Raw genomic sequence first — 13188 nt, 5'->3', positions numbered from 1 at the left:
AATGGGCCCCGGTGGAATGGTGGTAGGTAAGCGCTGATAGATGGTTGTCGTAGTGGGGCGCCAACACAGACTTAGAGACGCGGATGCGGGGGGCCCGAATGCCCCCACACGATATGGCTGAAGGACACTGACGGTGGGGGGGGGGGGCGAGGGAGTTGGGGGGATGAAAAGCGGATACGTAAATTGTGTTGTGGACTTGAAACACCTTGGATGGGTACGATGACCAACGGATGGACCCCATTAAAGCGCCGCCCGGCCTCTGGGATGTGGGCTGAATGGCTGTGTCCAACTTTAAGGATGTTTAGAGTTTACATTACGGGTATATGAAGGTCGACAGACCTAGATGTTTTGTTCCTAATTCTGCAATAAAAACACATTAAAAAATTAAAATAAACTTACTTGTTGCAAACCCTGTGATTAACCACATTGCAGGTTTTGCAATCCTAGTGAGTTCCTACATCTGAACCCAAGTCTTCAAATTAATTTGTGTAGGCTTTGGCTGTCCTAAAAAGAGAATCCCTTTACCACTTCATGCTAGTAGCTATTTGGCGAGTCATTCCACATTCATTTCAGTGCTTAACTATTTTACCTCATGCTAGTAGCTATTTGGGGAGTCATTCCTCATTCATTTCAGTGCTTAACTATTTTACATCTCAATAATACATTGAACTGTCAAACATTAAATTATTTTTCCCACTGGAGTGTTGAATACGGAAAGTTTTTTTTCTCTCACTGCAACAGGTTTTTTATTTTTCAACATATTTAATCATGACTCAAAATGAAAGCTAGACATATTGGCTTTGCCAATGCTTATCTTTTTATCATTAATTTCCCAGCTCTTAGAAAACTCCATGTTTAAGCGATATTTGAACCACACGCAGTAAGTTTACACAGCAAATAAAACAATAGCTACGTGAACATGACCACCTCAGAGCATGTGATTCATAAAGCACATCCAAAATGACCTACAGAGCCTTGGAGAGCTGGGTTGCATTAACACCCTGACTATTCGACCTTCAAGAATGAATGGGCGGGTTATCCACGTGAGCAGGCTGCTCACTTCCGTAAGCAGGAGGTAGCAAGCAAGGCCTTCCTTGCTACTTTATACTTACAATTCTGAGCGAGCATTCCATTTCCGACTAGCAATGACTGGAGAAGAAGAAAGCCCATCTTTCATACTCCCAGGCCACTTGCCAAAATGTGCCTAGTGACCTGAATACAGAATGTAAACTGAGGGATTCAGGCGTGTTGCAGCAACCTTGCCACCTGCGGATTCTAGTCTACAGTTCCAATTGCTAATACCAAGTATTTATATTTGGTGTGTTTATACAGGGCAAACCTCTGTCACTGTCCTTTCTTAAGTCTTGCATTAGCAAAGCCTTTTACCGTTATTAAAATGTAAACATATGATATACTTACACAGGCTTTCTTTCTGTCATCCCTCTACATCGATTGGTCTGTCGGTTTGTCATTCACACTGTTCTTCCATTCACTAAAATATACAGCATGGGGTAATGAGACAGCCCATTTTAGCCACTGGCTAACTTCGTTGTGAGTGACAGCATTTCGTTCTTTCAGAAGGAGCACCTCAGTGTAGTTTCCTTTAGTGCCATGCACTACTATGTTTACTTGTGCTTTTTGAGACCAAAAATAGATTTGTTTTTGGCTAATTTTGTTTTATTTTTAAATTGCCTAGGGCCAGGCAGCTCCCCCAACAATAAACATTCACAAAATGCATGACAAAACAAGCACTGACATAGTCAAAGGGCTAGCAGCCAATGCCAGACCTAGAGGCTTTGCCGATGTTGGTTTCTTTCTAGCATGTGGATAGGAGTGGCTCCTATGAACTACCCTTTTCCTTTTGTGCTCACTTTTTACACTGTTCACTTCCCACGCTGTTCTTCATCAAATCGGTCACAGCGGATACTTTTTTTAAACAAAAATCCTGTATTCGCCATTCCTTAATTGCTCTTCTCTTCCCCTATCATCCACTTACTGCACTGTTCTATTATTGAAGCCATCCCACAATTTTTCCCTTTTTAGAGCACCTGGATACCCTCACAGGGGACAAATAGCGCTCTACAAAGCTACTGATTGATTGATTCTTTCTCCACCCTTTGACATTAGTGCCTCGTGTGCACCTACATGAGGGACCCAGCTGTGCCAACTTTTGTTTTTAAATTTGATATTAAGGAATAAAGTCTGCTGCTACTCTACAGGTTTGATATAAAAGAATGAACCCTGGGGGTCAACGGAAGGCAGATGGAAATTATCCCTATTGTTAATATTTAGTAATGTTAACATTTCTAAAAACTAGAGATTCTAATAGTTTGATGCTTTCACAAGGAGTGCTGAAATTAGAATGTGGCATCTGAGAGTTCAAAGATGGTAAGTACACTTATAAAATACTTAGCCAAAGTAGAAAACCACCAATTGACTTCACTCCATCTTGCTCACTATACACTGAAATGAATTACTAATCACAAATCCCAGAGACTGGATTATGCAAATGGACGTCATTTTATTAACTTTTCAAAACAAAGAATGAGTAACATTAGAATTCAAAAAAATATGTTGATTTGTTGCAGATCGCAGTTCTGAAAAAAGGTAAGTAACATTACTGAACATGTGTGTGTGTGTGTGTATATATATATATATATATATATGTGTATTCGCGCCGAAACGCGTTGTGTGGAATAAACCTGGACAACTATTTTGTGTTTTGCTTGCTTTCTTCCTGAGAGCGCACTTTATTGGATTTTGTTGTGGTGATTAAAGTTCCGGCACGTTCCGCCGGGGTGTGCACCAACCTTCTTGGGTCCCAGTATCCCAGAAGGAGCTTCTTGTGACATATATATATGCTACTCACTACAGCAAGATATCAAGAGAAAGTTGGAGAAGAAATTGAACTACAATTGTATGAGTTAAGAGAAAAGAAAGAAGACTTGAGATGGGGAAGCAGGATTATAATAAGAGTTTAATGAACACATTTTAGGAGTGGGTAGAAAAAATTAAATAGATCAAACTGACAGGAAAGAAGAGAGTATCAGAAAGTACAACGTTTTACAGGCTTATTTTGGCTGCAAAGAAGGTTAAGAAGAGATGTGTCTGCATTTTATACATGGATTGAGAGAAAATTCGCTGTTGCAGATCCGATGTCTGCATTCAGAGACAGAGCTCGAGTATCGAGCTTTTAAAAAAAAGTGCCAGTGAAATGAAAAGCAAACTGGTAAACAGTCAAGATTTGTTGAGAGACGAAAGTTATTATCGAATTTCGTAAATAATGGCTACCAGGAGCAGAGTATGCAGCAATGGATGATTTTAAAGTGTGAATTATCATAAGTGAGTCTAAAAAAGTGCAGTCCTTTGGACAACTGGGCATAAGCTGGTGAGAGGGGGAAAGAATTGTTACTTTGGTTAAAGATGTAAGAGGATGGAGCCTTAAAGATCCCATGGTTGATGTACGTAAAAACAATGTTAACCCAGGTGGGACGTATTGATCTCTTTAACTCCCCTGAGGGCATCCAAAAGGAGGATGTCAAAACGATTAAGGCATCACTGAATTTTTTTTTTTTTACAGCAGAGCTTGAAGAAAATAGAATTAAAGAAAATAACGGTGAGAAGAAATTTTGCACTTAAAACTGTTCCAGGTCCAGAACCATACTTGGTATTTGTCAATAAACCATTTCACCGCTTTCTTTTAATCAGATTTCGTTTGAATTTAATACATTTTTTGTTGGGCACATACTATAGATGGGATACTCCTGATAACAATAAGCCATGCGACTGTGATCACTTTTCACCTCAGGACACATTACATTTTATTATGTTCTGTGATCACTACGATAAAATCAGAAGAAAATATCTTGTTCCCATCCTTAGAGAGGCTGGCTTTTTACAGGTTAGGCCTGCGCTCTTATTTCTGCAACTTTTGCACAATGCACAAGTCACTTTTCATGTTGCTAATTTTTTAGTAGCTGGAGTACGTATTAACAAAATGCGAAGCAAATGTAATAATGGATTAACTATAAACGAAATATCTTAAGTGTATCTATAATAGACAATAGACACCAGATATGACGATGTTTTAATAGTCTTTTTAAACTCTTGGATTGTATATATCGTTTGTTTATGCACTTGTCACTTCAAAAATAGTTTCCCTGATGACATGATTTATGATTCATTATGTATACATATTATGTACATATTGTCGCTTTATATTTTGTGTGTAATTTATGAACTGTATCCTGTGTCTTTTTATGATTTCCAAAAATCGAATAAAAGTGATTGTCTGTCTGTCTGTCTGTCAAGAGGAATCGTTAGAAAGGTTTGTAAACTAAATATCTAACAGGAGGAAGAAAAAGCACTTTTAGAGATGTGACTGAAGCAGACAGTGGTAGGTGAAGAATCAGAAAAGCCATAAAAAAATAAAGCATTTGGGTATGAGAAATTCTGGAGGGGTCAAGTACGAGAAAATTATAGAGTGACAGAGACCGTTAGCAAGACAGTTATTTTATTTGAAACCTTTAGATGCTTAAGAAAACTTAAATTGTACAGTCATACTGGTTTCCAGGCGATATTAAAATATAATGGCAGCTGAATATCAAAAAATTTGGATATGGTTTGTATGTAAAGTTTTGGGTGACTAAGTTACTCTAAATGCATATTGATATTTTGAGAACTGCATGTGATATGTTATGAATCACATGGAGCTCACTGGCTAGCCAATTTGAGAGCACAGAGGGGAAAAGCACCTAACCAATTAGGATGCCTTGCAGCATTATCCAAAAGGTGGTATTGAAAGCAAATAGGTTCCTAAAACAAAACAATGACTACTTCCTACAATGTGCTCTAGGACTAAAAAAAGGATAACTATATAGGAGGAAAATAAAGCAAAGAACGAAAGAGCTAATCATTGGCAAAGCAAACCGGTCCGGAATCCATTCAGAGTCCTGAATAAAGTATAAAAAAAAAAAAGGTCTGCCGAAGTAAAAAGAAAAAGTTTGCTTTCTTTAGAAGATAAATCCATGAGGTAAAGTATTGGATGTGATGATTGAGTGTACCTTTCAAATATACATTTCCTAATTTATTGCCCAACAAGCATCCCAAAGGAGGAAGACTGGTCCAATAAAACAGACAATAGCATCAGGTGAGAAAGCTCTACTCTTCTATGAACAGGCAAAGAATACCTTAAATACTTGTTAATAGGTAAGCAAATAGCTGCACTGTCCAGCCAGAGCTAAAAATGATATCCACTTCATTGGGTAGTGGCTTTAGGAGCACACTGCCGAGCAAAGAAACTGCAAACTATGCATCCACCAGCTATGACAGCCAACAATTGCCCTGGGTAGGTAAAATAAAGCTTGATGTCTAGCACATTCTGATAAAGACAACTTGAATTCATTGTAATTGTGCACATTCCGAGAAATCTTTCAATTTTAAAGTAGGAGAATTTGGCCACATGTGTATCCGCAACATACCAAGCCAAAGCAGCAACATGCGGCATCTACTAACCTTGAAACATTTCTACAGGGTGACCCTTAATGGATTTCCAGAGGTACGATATAAAGAGGGAGGCCAGCTTTGGGTTCAGATGGTGAAAAGATTAGACAAACACTGGGTTCTCCGTCCAAACAAAGCATTACAAACTGAGCCAAACTGAGAATGTTTCAGTCCTTTCTTTTTTAAACATAGTAAGCCTAAGAATTTGCAAAGTACAAACATAGCTACAGACCAACTGTGCATTATAAAATACATGGGTGATACCAGTGGTCGAAGTGGGGAAAAAAAAGTATGACATTTGTGGGTGGAGAATCAGGGGGCGGGAATAACCGAAGATTGAATCAGTGGGCGAAGTCAGGGGTGTGGCTAGAAATAGCAAAACATACCAATTTTTTGTACGTTTAGCATTTCACTGACCAGTTACAGCTTATAACGTTATTTAATTAAAACAATGGATAAACATGTTTGAGGTTTAATTCAGGAAAAAGCAAACACTCATAGGGAATAAAGGTTTATGTAAAGCGTGTGAAATATAAGCAGGAACAACATGTTACCTTAATGCTTTTAATCATTGTTCAGAAATCCATGATTATTTTTTGTCTCAAACATTGAGGTCATGAATACAGGGCTCCTCCTGTACACATGTGTTAAGAAGGGCTCAGAAGAGAAAGGGACTCGTTAGGAGAATCTAGACTCACGGAAACCCACAAAGGCTCCTTCATATTCATGTCGGCCAGCTAGCTGCTCAATCATAATATAGCAAAAAGAACAACTGGTGGACAGAGTGCAGAACAATGTCATACATTCACCCCGGTACAGAGATCTGGGCCTAAATCCATTGTTTCTTTGCTCACCATCCCATTCCAGTTTGGACCCAGCCATATGGAAATCATTCTTGATCCTGCACCCAATGGGAACAGTCCAGCCCGAACTGCCAGGCCAGGTCCTCCCTGGACTGGAAACAAGCATCCTAGGACCGGTTTCAGGCTTTCAGCCAGGATAGCTTGATTCCAGTGGCATGGATAGCACGGGACTCATGTGTGAGCATACCTGTCCCACTCGGGTGACAAATGCAAAAAAGAACAATTGATGGACAGAATGCAGAACAATGTCATACATTCATCCCAGTTCAGAGATCTGGGCTTAAATCCATCGTTTTTTGCTCACCATGCCATTCCAGTTTGGAACCAGCCATATGTAAATCAGTCTAGATTCTGCACCCAATGGGAACAGTCCAGCCCGAACTGCCAGGCCATATGTATTCAAGTGTCCTTTCATTCGGGAAGTGAACACAAAGCAGTACCCACTGAACTATGCACATAACATATTGCTCTTTGATATGCATGGTACATGTTCTTTGCAGCAGGCATATTACCCCTCTGCACTACCTTAGATGAGTAAAACAGCCACTAGACAAAACATGCTCCCATCTCTCTCCAGCAGGTACATTGATCACCAAAGTTATCTTGGCACTTGTATTGTTGACCGAAACCTGCTGAATATACAAAGAACTTTGTAGTGTTTTAAAACTCCTGCACTTCTACAAAACCAGTCCCCCCCAAACTAAACTGGCCCCCTACCCTTTCAAGCCGCCCTGGGAAACGCCTGTTCCTGCCCTTTCACTGCTCCTGTCCAGTCAGTACTCCTGCTCGATCAACACTCCTGCTTCATCAATTCCCCTGGCCTCTCCCTTCTCCTGCCCCCGTCACCGCTCCTGCCCGCATCACCGCTCCTGCCCCCGTCACTCGTCACTTCTCCTGTCCCCGTCACTTCTACTTCTCCTGCCCCCGTCACTTCTCCTGCCCCCGTCACTTCTCCTGCCCCCGTCACTTCTCCTGCCCCCGTCACTTCACTTCTCCTGTCCCTTCACTTCTCCTGTCCCTTCACTTCTCCTGTCCCTTCACTTCTCCTGTCCCTTCACTTCTCCTGTCCCTTCACTTCTCCTGTCCCTTCACTTCTCCTGTCCCTTCACTTCTCTTGTCCCTTCACCTCTGCCCCGTTCACTGCTCCTGCCGTCACTTCTCCTTCTCCTGTCCCCGTCACTTCTTCTCCTGTTCCTTCACTTCACTTCTTCTCCTGTCCCTTCACTTCACTTCCCTTTCCTTCTCCTGTCCCGTCACTTCACTTCTCCTGTCCCCGTCACTTCTCCTGTCCCCGTCACTTCTCCTGTCCCCGTCACTTCTCCTGTCCCCGTCACTTCTCCTGCCCCCGTCACTTCTCCTGCCCCCGTCACTCCTCCTGCCCCCGTCACTCCTCCTGCCCCCGTCACTGCTCCTGCCCCCGTCACTGCTCCTGCCCCCGTCACTGCTCCTGCTGCCCGGTCAGCACTCGTTCTACACTCTCCGGCGCCATCTGCGCTCTGCCGGTAAACACCTGGTTTCTATATCACGCGTGCAGAGGGCCCGTGCTGGTGGTCGCTCGTTTCACGCACTGGCTTCCAAGCTCTGGAATGACCTTCCGTCTCATATCCGGAGCATGGATAATTATTTGACCTTCCGGAGAGCGATGAAAAAACCCATTTGTTCTCGCAGTAAGCTTTCCTTTTCTACTCTTTTGTCGTCTCTGCCCCCTTGTTTCTCGAATCTGTGTGGGATTCTTTTGCAGTATTTTTTTGTTATTGTTGCTCAGCGCCGGGACGACCTGTTGCTGGGGCAGCTGTGCGCTTTACAAACTATCTTAACATAACATAACATATTGAATGGAAGGAAGGGTGAAAGGATGGATGAGAGGATAGATGGATGTGTGGGTAAGAGGATGAGTGAATGGATAGGTGGATGGGAAGGTGAAAGGATGGCAAAGTAAAAGGATTGATAGATGAGTGGGTAAAAAGACAAATGAATGGATGGCAGTGGAAGAATGTATGATGGATGGATGGCAGAGTGAATGGATGGGTTGCAGAGTTGGTGAATGTTTGGGATAGGAATAGATTGAATGATGAATAAATGAATTAATGGATGACAGAATATAAAGGTGAGATAGTGGGTGAATTGATGGATCGATATATGCTTGGATGAAAGAGACCAGGGAGCTCTTTGAGTGGAGGATTGGGCACATTTACTTATTTTGTTTGCTGTGCATCAGAGAATTACTGCAAAATGGGGGGCATTCTAATTTTCTGACTACTCCCTTGGTTGGATGGAGCAGTGAAGTTCGCTCTTTTAGGGAGTGCAAAGCACACTCTCGTCACATGCTGCTTGCCATTATAAGTGTAGTTCAAAGTTCAGGGCATTTTGATTTTCTGGCTTCTCCCCTGAGCAGAGCCTCACTCACGCCTTAAAGGCCACAGGATCGCAGAGGAGGGCTTAAGATCACGTTGTCCTCCAGTTAAAGGGGTCTGGCAGTTTAAAGGAAAACCCCGTTCTCTTTATCAATGCCTGTATTTCGAACAATACCCAGCAATAGGCATCCCACGATGTTCCCTTGTTCAATTACGTCTGCTGGGTGTTGAGACTAATGTAAAACAAGGGAACATCCCACGATGTTCCCTTGTTCAATTACGTCTGCAGGGTGTTGAGACTAATGTAATATTCGCCGGATTTCCCCTTTAATACTTCACGTACCGAGCAGCAAACCACACACTTATAAAAACACAGCTTAGAGCACTCAGCAAAACAAATATTCCATAAAACGCATTAGAAGAAGCAAGCACCCTCGGGCACGCCTTTGACAGCCACAAGTGTTTTTACAAGTATACTGTCTATAAACAATAGCTTTATCGAATGTAATGCTTTTCCTCGCCTCCTCCGCGTCGTCGACGTCAGGGTTGTGTTTTCCAAACAGCAGATTACACTGCCCACAGCGCACCTCTCACGATAGCCCCGCCGAAGCGAGATTGTTTTAAAGTATTGACTAAACATTTGTGGACCCATCTCGTATATTTGTTGCATAACGAGCCATGGCCTGCACCCTGATACCAGACACACCTCATGCAGATATCACTGGCATATGCTAACGGCAGGCAGAGGGCGGGCGCATTGTCATTGGAAATGGGATAATCACCCTCAATCGGAATGACAATGGGCCGCTCACAGTCTGTGAGAGCTCAGGGAGGGGCTGCTGCAGCCTCTGGAGTTCAACAGAGAAGTGCGAGCAACCCCTGGAAGATGGAAAAAAGTTCTCGTTTTAAGTAGGACTATTCTTGCCGTCCCGGGATGCATTTTTGAAAGTAGGAAGTAGGGGAACGGACTGAAATAAAATTTAAAAGTAGGGGCACGCCGTGCCCTTCCGTCCCCGCCCACTTCTAACGCTGGGTGATAAAAAGTGTTTGGGAGGGGAAAGAGTTGACACAGATGGTTACTGTAAGTTTTGAGGTAGGGTCTTTCAGGGCAGGGCAAAATGGGCTCGCTGTGTTAGCAACAGCGGAGGTGGGGGGAGAGGTAGATCAGAGGGGGAGGAAGAAGCAAGCAGGGAGCACTTTTAAGTGATTCACTTGTTTATTTATAAATGCGTACTGTTACTAAGGAGGAGGTTGTCGTGGTCCTATTTAGTAGGACAACAAAATCAGTTTACGAAGAATAAGAGCTTATTTAGATATTTTTACAAATAGCAAAGCAAGGGTATCTTGTAATTGGAATGTTACACAAATGCATTAGCTAACAAGCCGTGAGTTTCACATGTAGTTCTGAAAGGGAAATTATTAACAATTCCAATACTTCAGGTACAGCACAACAATAGCACATCAAATAAATGACAATCGGGGGAAAAAGCTGACTAGACGCATTGTGCCTTTCACCTGGTGAAAAAGAAATGCTTGGTCAAGCAACGTCTTTTTCTTTTACTGTTTATTAGAAATAGTTTTACAAATGTTAACAATTTATGAGTAGCTAAGACTTGTGCAGCGTTTTAGAAAAACTTGCAAAATACCATGGGGCAGATTTATGAGGCCCTTGCGCCACGTTTACGCCGCTGTTGCGTCACGCAAGGCGGCGTAAACGTGGCGCATCCCTATGCACGATTTACAACGTGACGCATCTAGGCAGATGCGTCACGTTGTAAAGCCCTGCGCCGCTTGTGGGCGTTCCCGGGGCAGGTGCGCCTCGCAAAAGTGGCTGAGTGAAATCTATAAGATTTCACTCAGTCACTTTCAAGCCAATGCTGCATCAAAAGCCTGCGCCTGCTTGAAGCAGGCGTAGGTCTTGATGCAGCATTGGTCAGATAGGGCACCCCCGAGCCTTGCTGGAGCTGCGTCGCGCTTGCGACGCAACTCCAACAATGCGCCGCCTTTACGGCACAGATGCGTCACGCATCTGTGCCGTTTTCGCCCCATGGTGCGCCGCATTGTAAATGCGGCGCACCATGGGTGGCGGAGCTGTGGCACACTGTGGCGCACATTAACTGGCGAATCCCTGGGGATGCGCCAGTTAACATAAATCTGCCCCCATATTTTTCCACTTCTATTAGACATGATAAAAAATAATTATTCTATGTTTCAAAGAAACTGAAAAAGCCTTTGTATATTTTTCACTTCCCGCAGTGAGTCTGTCTTTTCATACAGCAAGTTATATTTGGCCTGACGAAATTTAACGAAGGTTGAGTTATCTACCGCATGCGGTAATGATCGGATGCGCTAAATACCTAAAAACTTAATTCCAACACGTGCGTAAACAGGAGTTAATGCAAGGGTCGGAATTAACCGCACAATTTATAATCAGGCCCAAAATCTTTTTCCAAGGTCAACGAAGCGAGCACCAGTTTAGATGATTAAAAAGTATTTTTATATTTAGAGTGCATAGCTAATAGTGCAACATAAAGACCATATTGTTAAACATTAATTCACTACTCTGAGAAGGGTTGACGTGTTACGCATTTTTCTGATAGGCAACAAAAGCGGTATACTGAACTAATGAACAGCAACACAGTAACGGAAACTGTTGTTGGTTCACTGGACAGGAATGATTGCCTTTTTAAGACCATCATGTAACTGATGGGAAATCAGAGCAGAAAAGTGGTATCTTAAAGAACCCTCTCAAATAAAAATCCGTACCCCTAAGCAATCACGGCCTCTGCACCCCTCCCCGGTCTATTTCTGTTCATAGTGCGGAGAGCAGTTTTCTTTGAATCTCAATCCTGAAGCCAGAGGCCAGAAATAGAAAGCTAGGCTTGACAGGGTGTCTCAAGTTTTCTAGGATTTGCTGGGCCCTCTTTAAGTACTGATAGAGTAAGAAAGACTTCATCGGCGTACCCTTTTTACCCATTAAATTCACAAAAGACTTTCAGTTTACTCTTTATTCTTTAGGGGTCTGTACTAACACAACCTTAAGTATAATTGTTATTAAATTGCTCAGTAGCAAAGTATATTTGAACACCCCCTCCTTAAGCGTTATGAGAACGGCCCCTAACAATGAAGTGTGCCCATTCTTTGCACACTGCATCGGTTCCCAACACAGTTTTTGATGTTTATACATTCATGTGCGCGAGCTGAAAATAATGTACAAAGAAATGGCCCATTAAAAAAGGGAGCTTAACCATGCACAACTGGGAGTAGGACTCAGGAGTTTGCAAACTGTAAAGGTTTCAGGATTGAGGGTCACTCTTCTTCCCTGCAAAAACTGTGCAGGTACGAGAAGCACCGTGCCAAATCGTGTTATCTTTCTAATATGAATTACTAAGTTGTACTGAGTTCCCACCGCAGGAACTATATCCAATGAAACACTATGGCAGGTGACCTCACATCCAACACGGGGCACCTTGAACTCTAAGACCACCTTCTTCTAACTCAAAGGACACGTTGGTGACTGCCCGCATGCATGCCACCTGCAACACGGGGGCGCCCTGGAGCAAAGCAAGCAAGAAAACCCTCGGAAACAGGCACCTTACCTCCCGCCACCCGACAGCAGATCTCCCACCTCTGCAGAACTGCCGGCTCTCACCGACTTCCAAGGATGAAGGACATTACCCCACTTGAATGAGCGATTGCAAGGAGAAGCAATCGGCTAGCTAGTTCATAGTGATTGACGCGTTAAAGGGCGGTACTAGGAGATGTTTCGCGACCGTAATGCTCCATCAATCCTTCGATTGGTTAGAAAAAGAAAAGGACCCGCCCCGGAACTGAACGTTTGGTCGCCGGAAAAAGCAACTGTTATGGAGATGTCCGTCCTGTCGCTCCGGAAGGGTATGAGCTGCACGTGCACCGGTTGTATTCTAGGCAATTGGCGGGAGAGTCTTTTTACAATGTCGCTTGTAGTTAATGTAGCGTTTATCCAGGCGACAACGTCAGTGCCACCTGCTGGCTGCAGAGAATCGTAGCCACGAACAGCAAGAAGACGACGCAAAGTTCGAGGAGCGTCTTGATATGGAATTGTTAGACTGAGTGCGGAAGGCACTGCAGGCAGGGCTTTAAATGAGCCGGGTCCTGCCGGTGCTCGGCACAGGCCGTTCTTTAAAACAAACAGGTCCCTGTTGGGATCTCTATTGATTCTCCTCACTCGGTGAAAAAAAAAAAACGTAACTGCAGCAGTACCACTCTTAGCTGCCTTTGGTTTAACTTTGAAGAGATTCGTTCTAGGTCTTTCATCGTTTCAGAACTGAAGCCTTTTCAATATTATTTCCAATGAAACCATAGTTGTTGCTTATGTATTTTATGCTACAAGCAAGCCAATAGTCCTTGCTTGTTGCAGGTGCGATGTTACTTACTTGATGCAATGACAAAAACAGCAAAATAACTTTTGGAGCGGCACACTATGCTAA

At 43.0% G+C, this 13188-nt stretch overlaps 1 protein-coding gene across 1 annotated transcript in view; it reads right to left on the bottom strand.

Annotated features, from left to right (window-relative positions):
• NNT (nicotinamide nucleotide transhydrogenase) overlaps positions 1–12453 on the bottom strand; it is a 480843-nt gene extending 468390 nt beyond the window's left edge. The window contains exon 1 of the mRNA XM_078675042.1: positions 12319–12453. The gene's annotated coding sequence lies outside the window, so the exon portion shown is untranslated. The remainder of the gene's footprint in view (positions 1–12318) is intronic.
• Between the last annotated feature and the right edge of the window lie 735 nt (positions 12454–13188).

This window comes from Lissotriton helveticus, chromosome 2_1 (genome assembly GCF_964261635.1).
Source record: "Lissotriton helveticus chromosome 2_1, aLisHel1.1, whole genome shotgun sequence".
Lineage (NCBI taxonomy): Eukaryota > Metazoa > Chordata > Amphibia > Caudata > Salamandridae > Lissotriton > Lissotriton helveticus.
The sequence above is the reverse complement of the archived record's forward strand: the minus strand, read 5'-3'. Positions and strand labels throughout refer to the sequence as shown.